Source organism: Phycodurus eques, chromosome 13 (assembly GCF_024500275.1).
Source record: "Phycodurus eques isolate BA_2022a chromosome 13, UOR_Pequ_1.1, whole genome shotgun sequence".
NCBI classification, from domain to species: domain Eukaryota; kingdom Metazoa; phylum Chordata; class Actinopteri; order Syngnathiformes; family Syngnathidae; genus Phycodurus; species Phycodurus eques.
In genome coordinates this window covers 5,652,497-5,664,844 of record NC_084537.1, presented here as the reverse complement: position 1 = coordinate 5,664,844, position 12,348 = coordinate 5,652,497, and the positions used below count along the sequence as shown (strand labels likewise).

General features: G+C 42.2%; 1 protein-coding gene across 3 annotated transcripts in view; it reads right to left on the bottom strand.

The window, feature by feature from the left end:
• LOC133411656 (uncharacterized) overlaps positions 1-11,611 on the bottom strand; it is a 181,242-nt gene extending 169,631 nt beyond the window's left edge. For 2 of the 3 annotated variants that reach the window (XM_061694256.1, XM_061694260.1), the window contains exon 1: positions 11,540-11,611. The gene's annotated coding sequence lies outside the window, so the exon portion shown is untranslated. The remainder of the gene's footprint in view (positions 1-11,539) is intronic. The other variant, XM_061694257.1, reaches the window with a different exon arrangement.
• Positions 11,612-12,348: the final 737 nt, after the last annotated feature.

Sequence of the window (12,348 nt, the reverse complement as noted above, 5' to 3'; positions counted from 1 at the left end):
CGATTTATGATCGATAAGAATTCCCAGCCAGCATCCCAATACTGCAAAGACAAAAATGAGTGGGTGGCGTCAGGTGTGCCAAACAAATCTCGCGAGTGGCTTGCTCTGGCTACCCTTGAAGGGACAAGTCAAAAGTTGCAACAACTTCCTTCCACCTAATGGAACAACAGATAAACCTCTGCTTGCATGTCTCACTTGTACATGCACTGGGGAAAATTGTTATGATAATTGAATGGCATTCCAAGGTAAACCCAAAAAGGGAAACTAGCATGAGCCAAGCTTGACATCCCGGACACAAAACAATTTGGTGCGCAGCCACTCACCATTTACAAAAGAGAGTGGCTTTACAACACAAAAAAAAAAAGAAAAACAAGATCTAAAGCAAGCGTGGTCTACTTTCATAGATTATTCAAGCCCTGTTCTGCTGTACTGTATTCGCCAAGTCAAAACAAGTGTGTTCCTTGTGCAATAATGAACAGCCTTTGTGTTTGAGTGCGACCGTGATAATTAGTCTCAAGATGGTGCATTTGTCGAGTGAAGGTTCATAAAATATAGAGGCCATTTGGCAAGCACTCAAGAAGAAATTTGTATTTGGAGAGGATGGGGTGTTACACTAATGTTTGACTGTTTAAATCTGGCAGAAGCAACAGAGAGAGATCTTGACGATCCCAGGTAAAAGTATAGTAGGACTTTAAAGAGAAATGCGCACCCATCCATTTTCTACACCGCTTATCCTCACTATAGGGTCACGGGTATGCTGGAACCTATCCCAGCTAACTGCGGGCAGGAGGCGGGGTACACCCTGGACTGGTTGCCAGCCAATCGCAGGGCACATAGAAACAAACAAGCATCCGCATTCACTAATCTGATCCAAAAATCTTAAGCACCATTAGATTTCTTGTTTTACCAATTTGTAATGATGATGTGCAATACAACTAAGTCAATCAAAAGAGTCCAACTGTAAACGCGAATGCAAAATCAAGGAGCCGACGCTTTGTGTTTGCTGTCCATCTATTTTTTGGTTGGCAGGCTATTTGCCAGTAAAGATAATGAACAAATAATTCAACAACCCATAACAATTCACTTGGCCTTCTGTGCATGTAGGCTAGGACGAGGCAAGTTCTCTGTCAGACTGTTGAACAATTTGAAGTTCAAGAAACAATTAATCAAAAGAAAACGGGACAAGATGACATGACAAAGTGGCTTGACTGCTGCTGATCCCAATTCAGATTGTTCATGTGTTTCGTGCGTTTTCTTGGGCTTTTTTTATGTTTTGTGTGCGTACGTGTCGGTGTGTGTGTGTGTTGTATACACTTTCACAATGTCAACGAAAGAACCAAAGAGACTTCATCATTCCTCACCAGAGCTCAGTTCAACAAGCATAAAAGGATGTGTCTGTGTGTTTCTTTTCTTTTTTTTCAGCCTTATCAAAGGTTGATAAGAAGAAAAATATACAACTGAAGTCAGTCTTAAAATGTAATCGAAAACAAATACTTTGTTGCTGTATAGTGCAGTATGCACTATTTCTTGTTTTATTAAAAAAAAAAAAAAAAAAAAAGTCACCCAAGTAACTGCTATAGGAGATGACACAATGACAATTAAGCCTATCAGCTCCTTTAACATCTTGCTGTATTTTTCAGGATTTATTTTTAGTGACTGGCCGATGCATGGAAACACACACTAATTGACAAGACTAATTTGGCAGCTTGGTGATGAAGTACTGCCTCCAAGAGGGAAAACGTCAGCCTTTATCGGGACTTGCTTTTCTCTTCTGACTCTGGGCTGTTTGAGAACAAGCAGCCTCTCACCAAGTCGCAACACAAACGCAAAACTGAGTAATTTCAACCAGACTGTGACAAGTGAATGTTACAGACCTAATAAAGTGACCCAAAAAAAATGGGCAAATTTGACACACCATAGAGAAGAGTCTTGTTAACAAGTCTGCCAAATTTGAATGAAAAAAAAACAAGTATAAAAAAAGAATGTAAAAGTTCTTTTAAGTGTTCTGTAATTCTTTATCCTTTGTGTATTTTGACCAAAGATTTTCAGAAACCTTTTATTAAGACAACTGCCAACTGTTTTAAGCTGCGGAAGAAGAAAAATGCATAATATGCCTCCTGTCCTTTAAAATCCAAATGTGCCCATTGCACACAGGCAGAAATAAGAAACACATTCCTGCAGTGTCATATTAGGAGATTATTGTCTCGTGCTTCCAGCCCTCCAAGCTCATCTGCTCAGATATCGTGACACTAATCTCCTCATTTCAAAACTGCTTGGTTTGCTTAGGAAATTGCAGCAATGCAGTAGGTGACCTTCAGTGACAAATATAAAGTAAAATGTTATGTAGAACTGGTATGCCGCTTAGGTGCAATCGCTCCATGTCGTCTGTACTGTACGGTTTAAGATGCTTGAAGACACCCCTCCGCCCATGAAACAGGCTGTATCCACTGGAAGGGGGTAAAAAAAAAAACTTTTAATTCTCTGAGCTTTTCTTCTTGTCTTTTCATTCCAGCTGCATTAATGATTCATAAAAACAAGACATTTTGATTAAAGTATCAGAAGGGAAAGAAAAAGTGAAGCCTAAAAGTTGGTTTCAGAGGGGAGACTTGCCACATCTAATTGGACTGTTCTGTGATGGCATCAAACACTCAAAGGGACGAAAAACAATGAGGAGCTCTAAGCGCATGCAGTAGAGAGTTGGGCTGACACACAGCATGCTGGTGACACAAGGATACATTTCTTAGATCAATGTTGATAATGTAGATAGACTTATTATCATGAACGCACACCCAAGGGGATTATATACTGTAGAAAGCTTAGGCAAAGTAAACGTAAGCATCCAACTGTGGTTGACCACAATTACCACAAAAGTTCTCTTTTCAAACTGCGACACGCGTACACACACACACACACGGATATACACGTACACGCGAAGACACGCTTGACCACCAATGTGCTGCTACAAACCCAATTACAATTATATTCTGCGTTGTGTGCTCCTCGGGGGTTGGTGTATTGATGATTCATTTTGTGTTTTATCAAAGAAAGAAGAGTGCCATTAAAAAGAGATCAGTCACCCGCCAGGCACGAGGACTCGGCAACTAATTGCCCATTCATCAAAAAGTCTCCTCAAGTGGCTCGCAGGGCAGAAATATCGCACATGACAACTGAACCACAACGCATTCATTTCAATATTGATGAACTTCATGGGCTGAAGCGCTGAAGAGGCTGCAAAATGATCAGATGCACACACCTGGGCACATGCATATGCAGCGCACAGCGTACATTTGCCACGTTGCCTTCAATGGGAAAAGTGACTCCAACCATTAATCACATTTTTTTTTAATCACGAGAATTTGGCAGGGGATCGAACAGGTATTCCCTTTACTGCTGTGTTTTCTTAGCTCTCTGTGCGGTGCTGACATTTCATGAGCCAATCTGTTCTAAAATGGGACCTTTCACTTCCCCAACATGTCCAGCAGGTTTTTAACACGGACTTTCCGAAACATACCAGACTCATCGCCATGGCGTTGACTTATGTCGACTCAGCGACTATCGGGACTCGCACAGATGAAGCATTTTGAGCTCCATCCGTCTCCCCTTACCACATGAAGCGAATTCGCTGTTTCATCCATCTTGTGATGCACCCTAACTAGACAGTTTTTAGACTTGTCACAGAATTATACATGCTGCTTCTCTCTCACACACACACACACCCACACACACATCGATGTGAACATCTGCATCTTTGCTGAGAATTCATCCATCTCTGCGTCTCTCATTTTCAAGCTTGGGCAATTTTGACCCTGTTTCGCCCCTTTTTTCTAAACTGCTGCATCAGCTGGAGCTAAACACTAAACCCTTGCCCTGAGGCAGGGAAAAAGAGGCAACCACTGCGTGTGTGTTTACTGTGCAGCTTCAGTTAAAGCAGGCATTCAGAGTCACATGTGAGTTAGATTGCCACTACACATTTATATGAGTTATTTCATAAACATAGTTTTTGCTCATGTTCAGCACAGTCGAAGAAAGTTTATTATGCATAACGGCCGATCATAATTTACTCCGATGGCACACAATAGCTGTTAACTTATGTAACTGATAGGGGCATTCGGACTAGTATCAAAGTGAATTTTATTTGTGCATTCATTAATGAGAAGAGTGCAGGAACAAAACCAATGCTGTCAGGTCGCCAACAGGAGCTCTGAAAGGGGGCGATTTTTTTTCTTTCCTCAACGATGACTGCCCCCACATGCCAGACCACTGCCATGAAGTCTCTCAGACTTTGCATGCCAGTCCCCACAAATGAAGCCCGTGCTGTAAGCACTACCAGACTCCGTTCATCATTGTCATACAGTAATTCAGTATGTAATGGGCCTCAAAGTCCCTGAGAAGCAGAGCGACAGACAGAGTCTTCTGTATACAATACCGGCGTCCTGTAGGAGCAGCTATTTAACACAGGAATGAGCCAATTACCTTTGTGGAGTGGGCAAATTTACAAAAGGATGTAAAGAATTCCTAAGGTATTTGTATGTCAGAGGTGGCAGCTTATACTGGAGGCGTCTTGATAATATGCAGCCGTGCAGATGCACAATAGCACCACCCCAGGCGCACACCTACTGTACGTAGGCACATATAGCATGTCGCAAAATTACTGGCAACATTCAAAATTGGAAACAAAGAAAAAAACAAACAAACACTGCCATAAATTCACCAACTAAAATCTGTTCAAGGAAGCTATTTCAAATGTTGATATCTTGAGTGACAATAGTTTCACTCTTTGTTGCACACAAAGTCCTGTTAAAATGTCAATAGACATTGTTAAACTATGAAATCAAGTGTGTCTGTGTTTTGAATCGGTATGCGTTTAGATTCGATGCACTCGAGCGTTCATTCTGTTTCCATACAGCTTGGTGAGATCTCACACTCCTGGGTTCCTTCATCATTATCATCAAAAATGTTACGTTATATAACCTCGCATGAACATCACCTGCACACAATCAGTGCCCCTCCGTGATGACTCTCCACGGCCTGTTCTCCTGAAAATATAGTGGGATACGGTATTAAAAAATAATAATAATAATGCTCTGAAATGAGTTGAAAAAGAAGACTGCTCCTTAAATGACTTGTGAAAACATTACGTCCAAACAGCTTCTGAACTGAGGTAAAATATTGCGTTACCACCCCAGCATGTCATTTTTTTTTTTTTTTTTTTTTTTTAGAATGTTTCGTGTCCTTTGGAGTGTGAATGCTGTGGGGCATTGAACAAATTGCCAGAAAATAGTCTAATTCAAATGTAATTTGTATGCTGTGTCCTACCCAATATTCAGCTTTGTTGCATAAGTACTTCTAAGTGGGCAATTTTCAAAAGGAATTTTCCTACCTCTGAGGCAACTCAATCAATATGTCAACCGTAACCGTACAGCATAGTATTTGGTTGCTGTCGGGTGAAGAACTACAGTATGTGCTGACTGACAAACAAAAGGTCAAAAGTTATCTGGAAAACATTTTTTCTTCTTATCCTGGATGAAAAATATAAATTGCATAACTCATAAATGACTACAGGAAACGCTCCAACAACATGGACGTTCATACATAGACCCCTAGTGGTTAGCCCTTTTGCCCTGGATAAGAAAAGTGCCCTTTTGCATGGAGCCCATTTTTTTTTTCTTTATGAATCTTTTTTTTTTTTAATTGCCTCTCCGTCATCAATCATCTGACAGGCATGTATTCGAGTCCTTGAGAGAATTGTGCCCCTCGCATACGCTCCCGCCTTGCCCCTGCCTCCACTCTCCTCTTGATTTCTCATGACATGCACGCAGCTGAGCGCTGCCTCCTGCGACTCAGAAGAAAGGACTGACTAAGTTGTGTGCAAAATTACCCACAAAGTCTACACAACAGATTGTTGACAGTTTTGCGCTCATGAAATCTGTGATTTCAAAGCCTTGTCTTGCTGTTTACTCGCGTTAAATTGTCACGTTGTCATGTTAATGGAGAGAGAAGGGGAAAGCATACAGGCTAGCTGTAGCAGACGGCGGATAGAAAGACAGCTCGTTAGACAGGCAGAGAATTAAACACAGTTTTGCAAATTAAACAAGTTCGCCGGTTTTATTTCATTTAAATTCTCAACACATTTTGCAGTAGAATGTCTTTTTTTTTTTTTTATCATTGCAGCATCCTGGCCAAAAGCCACACGCACTCACAGAGATATTTTAATGAAAGCATTTATACTTAAACGTTTGAGGGTTACAAGTAGTTTTGTAAACTACATTGGTCTATATCAGTGGTGTCCAACATTCGGCCGCGAACCAAAACCGGCTCTCTCGGCGGTACAATCCGGTTCGCAGGATAAATTCTAACGCGAAAAAACGCATAAGAAATTATGGGGTTGGGGACTAAGAATAATTTGGAGAATGATTATCCATGTGTAGAAAGCGGAATGGTAATAATTCCAAGGTCTTCATTAGTTGGTTTAATTTAATAGTGCAATACTATATTGTCTGTGCCTTAAAACACAGTCACTGTGATCAGTTACTATCCACACATGCAGATGACAAGGTGAAGCAAAATTTTCTCAAGATATCTGAGGTTGTTTTGTAAAAGTCATTTAATCCATTTCCCTAATGTACTTGTTTCGTTTTGCATTCAAATAAAGGGTTTCCCTTATTTTTACTTATGATTATAATGTGATTGATATGGTTTTAGTGGTCTGGCCCTTTGACATCAAATTAGCTTGTATGAGGCCCCTGAAATACAGTAAGGGTTTGACAACCCTCCATAGTCTATGATATAGACCAGCATATACAAGAATGATTCATACGAAGGAAAAGCTGTCTATTTTGATTTTATTGGCATAATAACAGGCCCATTGTCACATCAAGTTTGTTTGTATCAAAGGTCTTCACGGGCCCACAGTTGACAAAGATCGGCCACATGCCCTGATCTAAACCACCCAATCATTATCTTTAACAACCCAAATTTGGTTTATAATTTGAAATGAAAGGTAGTTCTTAAGTTGAGCAACGTGACAGTCTGATAAGGTATATTGATTGATATTGGTGACAGTTTTGTGCCAATCTTTCTATAGAATTTAATCAAAGCATAAATCAATTTGTTTCAGTCACGAACAGTGAGGTAAAGATGAAAGAGAAACAAAACAAAATTCAAATAAGAAAACTATGCTGATCATTTGCATGTCATCGCATCACTTTCTGTCAGATGAATATGTGCAAGCATAGGATCATCAGTGAGCTGAGTGCTTTCAAACTTAGCCTCGCGTTTGGCGCCTGCACGGCAATATCTGAGAATTCATTCTCCACTGTGAGAAACAAATTGGGTGCTACGCTTGTGAATCGCACGCATTGTTTGAATGTTAAAATTTGACACCTATCGAACGTGCTCTGGCGCAGACACTGATCGGAATTATTTGCGATGGGTGCCCTTTTTTTGGCTTGGGCACCTGCCCCACAAAATGTCTGTGCACGTACCTGACCAACAACATAATCGAAGAGTTTGATTTTAGAGTACAGTATTTGCGTTGAGGAAAATGTCAAAATAATAAATACATACATACATAAATACTGTCCACGTCATGTCATTTGATGTGGGGTCGTAGTTTTTGTTTGTAATGCAAACTCAGTATGTCTACTGCATCTTTAATAGAATGCTGTCCGTGTTGATTCCGTAAATGTAACTATTGGGTATCATTCATGAAAAACACTTCATTGTTTATCAACACAGAAGCTCAAAAAAAAAAAAAAAAAACATCTCAAACGGTTGAAGAAGTTCAATGCTACAGAGATCTGTAGTGCAATTATTGAAAGCCACCTTTTGACTTCAAAAAAGTACAATCAACTCACTCAGTGATTTAATCCTGCATGTTTGGCACTCAAACATAATTAGATATTTCCAATAAGGTTCTGAAAACTGTTCGGGAGCAACAATCATTAGGTGGCACTCAATTCCTGGCTCATATTCAACATTACATCAAAAATAATGGTGGAGTACTCAAGCATGGATAAGGTGCACACCACCGTGCTGATGAGAGCAAACACCAGCGCCAGACCGAAAACAATCAGACCCTGACCACCAGCGACATCATCTGAAAAGTGGCCCCATTGAGGAAAAACACTGCTAAGTTCGGCCATATCCTCGAAATGACCATCCACCTCCACTCCCTCTCTCCCTTCACCATCTCCATGTCTCCACACAACTCGGGATGAGGCCGCCATGTCCGGCGGCTCTAACCGCAATCTAGGGAGAACATCGCATCACAGACTACAGAGGGAAATCAGAGGTTTTGATGCTTGTAACAAAACCCTGTGATGAATTCCAAGCATTTTACAAGGGAGCTTGAGCAATCATGTGTCTTCACCTCCCTTGATTAACCACCATCAAAAGGGACGCCGAGGAAACGTGTCCCTCGTCATCTTTCACATCGATGAGAATTTTAGAGCCAGCAGAACGTATGGGTGAAATATCACTCGTCTGTCGCTCGCCTTAAGCAGGTCCTCGGAGAAGATATAGCGGAGAATCTGTTCCCCGCAAAGTCAATGCCAAGTCACGAGCCTTTTCCCTCCCCCTTCAAAAGGCTGCCACCAGAGGATACACACTTTGCCGAAGGTCTGATCAAACCTATGTTCATTGTTCCTGGGATTCAAGAACTGAAGGGATCTTGGAAATTCCTTGTTTCCTTTTCTATATTGCAAAGGGAACTCTACTTTTATGTTATTTCTGGCCCTTGGGGAGTGTTCATGTCTTGATCACTAAGAATTTGTTTTCTCGTTCCTGGGAGGCTGTGCTGTCTGATTCATTCCGCAGCATTGTCAGGCAATGAATGGTGCGCGTCCATCGACTGCCACACGCTCGGTCTGGTGGGAAAAAGCCGCCGCGGGTGCTCATCTTGGGGGTTCTCCCGCTCTCATTAGGAGGGAATGAAAAGGAAGTAAAGGCTCACTGATCACTTACCACATTCCCTGTGTGCTTTGGCCACAACTGGGGGAGGGGTGGTTTTCCCAACACCAAATGATGATCAGGAAACTTCATAAAGCCTGAATCACTGTCACTTCAGTAGGTACAGTATTTCTGCAGTCCTGGCAAAACATTACAACCAACGCAGCAACGTTTTGAAGCACGCTATAACATCTCGCACGTTCTTCTTTTATAGCGCAGATTCCTTTTTATAATTTTTTCTGTGGATGGAATTCCATCCATCGCCAGCTAAAAGGTTTCCTGTTCGACTGACTTGTGAGCATAAATGTGAGCGCGTACGTGTAGTTGAGACTGAATCAACAGCACCTCCGCTCGTTACAACCAAAATAGGAACCATCGTTTTCCGTGCGATCTGCAGAATTCTGATCAATACTATTTCATCATTGAAGAATTTACCTTGTTGAATAAAGTGCTTAAAAGTGCCCGTAGAAAAACGCGCGGATGAAGAATCAACAATGATAGCAGTTGGTGGTCTGCTTGTTTTTTTTTATTATTTTGATATTATGGAGGCCTGAAAATGTGATTATTCCCAAGTGCATCTGCTAATGGAGACCTGAATTAAAAAAAAAGGAAACATTCAATTACTGTGCCCAAGTGTCACGCTGGATTTGAACTGCAAACCGCAGATAAAAGCAGACGATTAAGCGCATGTCTTTGCCATTACCCAAGTGAGTCGCAAACTTGAATGGCACCGACGATATCACTATCATCTCAAAGCGGGGGGGGGGGGTTGATACAGTCTCTACTTTTCCTTTGGAAAAGTGCGGTTGTGGTTAAAAATGTGTCCCGCTCCCATCCTTTCCTTCACTAAATCTGCAGCCGTAGCACAAGTCCAGAAATCCGCCTGAAATGAGAATTTGGGTGTCTGTCTCTTCTGTTTCTAGGCAGAACGTCTTCAACGGCCACACCTTGGTCCCTCTTCTTCTTTTGCATGTACTTATTTTCCGATTTTCTTTCAACTATATCCTCATGGCCAGCGGAACCCACGTCCAAATTTCACCTGTTCCCTCCTTGCACCTAGTGGGCATAATGTTTAAACTGAAAACTATTTACTGAAAAGAAAATCTGCTTGTGTGTGTGTGAAACATCACTTCTCATGTAACGTGTTACAAAGAAACCACTGAGCTGAGAAATGCAAGCAAAGTGAAAAGTCACGGATACGTGCGTAATGTTGAAAACGAGCAAATGGAGTCACGACACTGACACACAGTTGCAGCGATACAGATGCAATACATGAGCTTTCCGCATACATAAACATGTCTGGCATTGATCCGATTCATTAGTCGCTTAAGGCCCATCGTACACATCGTATATGTATGCGATAGCGTTCATTTCCCGCATTAGTTTAACAAGGGGCTTTCAGTGCACAGTTCTCCCTCTTGAGAATTGACCCAGCTTTCAGAGTTGAGTGTATCGAAACCTCTCTGTGCCCTCTCTAACATCAACAAATTATATATAGATGCGGGAGAGCCACTTTTCTTACTCTTACAAAGACATAGTACATGGCGGGCTGCAATAATCGATACAACCTGAGAAAACGGGTCATAAATCCAAGCAAATGTATTTCGCAAAGGCTCAATAGAGTCACAAACATAAACATTCGTAGCTGCTCTTGTGGAAAGCGTCCAAAAGAGCCTCTTTTTTTTTTTTTTGCACAAGCACAAACGGCTCCCCTCCTCTGGATACTTATTATGTAGGGTCGCCTAATAAATGGCTGCAATCCGGTGGGGCTTTTGTAGCCGATTGAGCTCATTAGAGACGCGATGAACCGAGTGGAAATTGCACATATGGGCGCTGAGCAGGTAAAAAAAAATAAAAAATAAAAAAAAATATATATATATATATATATATATATATATATATATATATATATATATCCAAATGTTCTGGCCCCGGGGGGCTGCATTGTGTGTGACAGACAGTTGGTCCGTGGGCTGCTCTTCCTCGGTCTCCGGTGGCGGCTGCAGGGGGGTCGGTCGAGGAGGGGGCGCACACGCCGTCTGTTCCGAGTCCTCTCTCGCGCGTAAAACCAGTCCAATTTGCACGAGGAAAGTGGCAACCATCTCGTTGCTTCTAATTGCTTAGAATAGAATCAACACATTGATTGACGGCGGATAGCTCGGACGTGGCTGAAGACGAAACCCAAAGGGGATGGCACGGAACGGAGCGCGCCAGTGGAAAACTCGAGTAACAGCGGGTTACCATTTATTCAGGGATCTGGCCCTCATTCAAATATCATCAAACATCACAGCGATGTAAGAACAATTGTTTTGGACTGCCGAGTCGACATGCGTGCGGGACGAGCTGAATTTCGCAGAAACGCACGAGGTGCGCAGCGTTTAAAACCGACGACAACTGCAATCAAATCCCTCGCGTGTGTGTACGTTACGCCAAAAATGTCCTCGCTGCAGCATCTTTTTAAATGAGGAATTTCCTGACAGGAGCAGACAGACAGACAGAGGAGACTGGCTCCGAGCCTCAGTCGGTGCCAAACACGCGCATATCGGCGAGAGGACGTGCAATTAGTGGGACAAACTGCTCGCACATTTACCTTCGACGGGAGATCTTGGCGTAATAGTCTCAAGTTGCCTCTCTTTGCGCCAGTGTGTGTCCCCCCCCCCCCCAACCACCACCGCCGCCGCCCGCGCTCCTCTCCTGGGTCGCGTAAACCTGTGAGTCCAACCAACAGCGACGCACACGCACGAGCTGACTCCCTCTCTTGATGTCGCTCTCTTTTTCCCCCTCTTTCCTCTCTGCCTGCGCGTCTGAAAATTGAGCGTTCTTTAGATAGAAAAAAAAAAAAAAAAAAAAGAAGGGGGATGTCACACAGGGGCGACGCTATGTTTCAGCTGGAGCGATGCGCAACCGTCAGAAGATCAAACATGCGACACCTTTCAATTAGGGCTTTCAAAAACAACAATCCTTAATAATGAAACACTTTTGGTGACATTTGCTTCAAAGAACCATCATCCCCCCCCCCCCCCCCCCCATGTGTGAATAGTAGAATATCCTGTTCTTACACAAGTTTCACATCTTAAAGCCTCACTTCAATTTGGTACACGTTAGAAACTGGAAATTCATCTTCCAGTTGTTTGCAATGTTGCATATTTACGAGGTATGTCAGAAAGGTTCACGGGCAAGCGTCACAAAATATACAAACCCCAATTCCAATGAAGTTCGGGCGTTGTGTAAAACGTAAATAAAAACAGAATCAAATCACTTGCAGATCTTTTTCATCCTGTATTCAACCGAATACGCAACAAAGACGAGATATTTAACCCGATGCACGAATGACTGGACCCTACACTTTTCCATAAGTGGGTCAAAAATGACCCATGTCACAATCATCCATCCATCCAT